Source organism: Desmodus rotundus, chromosome 4 (assembly GCF_022682495.2).
Source record: "Desmodus rotundus isolate HL8 chromosome 4, HLdesRot8A.1, whole genome shotgun sequence".
Classification (NCBI taxonomy): domain Eukaryota; kingdom Metazoa; phylum Chordata; class Mammalia; order Chiroptera; family Phyllostomidae; genus Desmodus; species Desmodus rotundus.
This window is the reverse complement of record NC_071390.1, coordinates 53,309,546-53,312,481: the sequence shown is the minus strand read 5'-3', so window position 1 is coordinate 53,312,481 and position 2,936 is coordinate 53,309,546. Positions and strand designations below refer to the sequence as shown.

General features: G+C 57.1%; 1 protein-coding gene across 4 annotated transcripts in view; it reads right to left on the bottom strand.

The window, feature by feature from the left end:
- Window positions 1-888, bottom strand: part of KAT6B (lysine acetyltransferase 6B) — a 182,622-nt gene extending 181,734 nt beyond the window's left edge. For 3 of the 4 annotated variants that reach the window (XM_053922608.2, XM_053922612.2, XM_053922615.2), the window contains exon 1: window positions 693-888. The gene's annotated coding sequence lies outside the window, so the exon portion shown is untranslated. The remainder of the gene's footprint in view (window positions 1-692) is intronic. The other variant, XM_053922604.2, reaches the window with a different exon arrangement.
- Between the last annotated feature and the right edge of the window lie 2,048 nt (window positions 889-2,936).

Below are 2,936 nucleotides of genomic sequence, written 5' to 3'. Positions count from 1 at the left end.
TGGGGAGGGTTCACAGCCAGTACCAATCGACAGACCTCTGGGCCCGCCTCTTCTGGGCACGTATTGGTCCAGCCTTTTTTCTCTCTCCCAGACACCACGCCACCTCTACTTCCACCTACCCGCCCCCTCTACCTCTAGAAATGGATTGGGTCTACTCACAGGAAAGGCACTTGGCCTTATTGGCTGCAAGACAACGCCAATCAGACGGCCTTTCCCTCTCCCCTCCCCCACTCAACCCCAAACCCCCTAGCCCGCAGCTAAAGTTTGTGTGAGAGCTGATCGCTGGCGGCGGCCGCAGGATTTAGGGGTGGGCGCGGGCGGGAGCGCGCGGGCGGGCACGCGAAGTTAAAATTCGAGGTTCTCAATCGTCAGCTCCTGCGGTGGAGCGCGCGGACGGGCGCGCCGCCCGGAGCGTTCCATCCCGCCCCCTCCTCCACCCTACCCCGTCCCGTCCCGGGCGACTAGTCGCCCGCCCCCTGGCTCGCATCCTTACCCCCCACACACCCCCTAACCTGCAAGCCCCAGGCCGAGTGCAGGCAGAGCGCTGTCGCTGCAGCCTCCTTACCATCCCAAGCCGAGGGGGAGCAAGCACCTACCCGCCGGGCGTGCACCCCCCGGCTCCACACTCGCCCGTGTCTGCAAGCACGTGCACCGTTCGCCGCTGCCTCCAGCCACCCCGGTCCCCGGCTAACCTCGCCTGCAGCCCGGCCAATCGTTTGCTGCCCTTTGTTGCTGCAGCCTGGGTCTCCCCGCTGCCTTCCTCAGCCTCCGCCTCGTCCTTTGCCAGCCGCCCGGGTCCGCAGCGCCGCGCTCCCCCCGCCCGGGACCCACCGCCGCCGCCTCCTTCTCCTCCTCCGCCTCCTCCTCCTCGTCTCCGGGCTGCAGCGCACAGAGCCCGAGGCAGCGCCGCCCAGCCCCGCTCCCCCCGCGCCGCCAGCTAGCCCGCCCGGCCCGGCCGGGGGCGCAGCCTGGACCCCGCCCGCCCCAGTCCCCGCCCCAGGGGTACCTGCCTCCGCCCTGGGGGGCTCCGCTCGCCGCCCTCGGGGGAGGGCGGGGATGCCGGTGTCCGCGAGAGGATGGGGACGCCTGGGGCGTTTGGGGCGGGGAGTGTGCTCGCCGGGGCTGGGACTCTGAGGTGCGGTCCTCGCCAACGCGCCCCCCCTCCCGCTGTTGTGGGCCCCAAACTTCTTCCTCCGACTGGGCCTTGCACCCTCGGGCGATCGCGGTAGTTTTGGGGTGGGGGATGCCTCAGAAGCTGTCTCTACCCTGATTTGGAGGAAGAGGGAGCAGTGACATTCAGCGACTGCGGACAGGGCACGGCAGCGGCATCCTTGGGTGGGAGTGGGGATGTCAGACGTGGGCTAGAGGGGGAAGCTGCCCCTCAAGATGCTCTCTCCTGGCCTGCGAGGAGCCGGAGAGCTCTGAGCTGCGTTCTAAGTGCTTTCTAGGGCGATGCAGCCGGATGGCAGAGGTACGGGGGGAGTCAGGGGAAGATCGCTGGGGGGCCCTTCCCCCCTCTCCTGTAGCCAGCACTCGAAGGAAGGCTGATGGCGAAGGTCGGTTTTTCAGGCTTCCCCTGGGCCCCCCGAGTTCCTGAGGCCCACATGGGGGAGGCTGGGGGCTCCTCTGGCCGCCCAGGCAAGGCCACTGTGACGCTGCCCACATGCCTCCCAGCGCCCTCCAGACTCTGAAGAGTTCTTCCCCAGAGATGGGTGGGATGATGGCAGGGGAGACTTAAGAAAATAAGAAAAGTAGACTCGAGAAATGGCTCCTACAGAGTTTGAGTACGAAGTTTCCTTTCCCAGGCGCCATTTCTTTGAGAGAGAAAAACTATGGCTTTGTAAATGAACCAAGTTTCAGGCATGGTGGCCTGGGTGGAAAACCACCTGTTGACTGAAGTCTGTCCCTGGAGTCAGGGAGATCTCGGGCCTTGGCAGGGTGATGCAAGGTGCCAGGGAGAGGAGCCCCAGGCTTCCTGCCCTGTTGACATTCGCCAATCCTGATGCCACTGACACTGCAGCCACAGAATCTTCACCTCCCCATTAGAAACCACTGTACAAATTAGGTAAGTACTTTGTCAGAGTAATTTATCTCAAACAAAACAAGCAGCACAGCCTTGTCCTCAAACACAGAGCACAGTGCACACTATTTAAAGATGGTCTGCTCCTTTGGGGTGTGAGCTGCCCCTACTTATATGCCTCTTGGCAACAAGGTGAGAAAGGAGCTAAAACAAAGGGCACAGAGTTGGATGAAAGGATAGAAAAAGGGAGAGGGAGAACAGAAGAGTTGTAATTTTATACTGAAAACTGTCACCCATTCCATTATAAACCCCTTTTATAGGTGTTTTATTACTTGGTTGTTAGTTTTTAAAACACAAATCTCTTTAGATTAAATCTTGGCATTCACAGGCCCAGTTTCAGGGAAGCAAAACACTGGGGAAAGATCCCCCGCCCCCCACACACCACGGGCTTGGCTACTTTTGAGTTACATTACTGATAAAACAAACAAACAAACAGTAGGTTGGGTTTCCTCAGAGTCTCTCTACTTCTTTTATTTATTATCTTCAGTAGCTGGCTTAAGGTGAATTTTTACAAGCCATTAGTTCATAATTCAGTCTAGTTCATTTAGATATTTCAAAGAGAAAGACATTTATAAGGTGTGCTTTTTTTTATAATGCAGGTGCTGGAATTTTTATTTTCCAAGAAGTTACTAAGTAAACTTAAGAATCCTGGCAGACACTTTAGCCTTTATGTTCTTTTTTTTTTTTCTCTTCCTATGGTTTGCCCAGATGCACTTTATTTTGTGACTTAGGTTTGAGTCCCCCAGACTGCATTTTTATCTCAAGCAATAAAAGTAAACCATGCCTTAATTAAAAACAAGTTTCAAAACCCCAAATCTGTATACTCAAACTAAAGTATGCTAAAGAAGCAACCAAA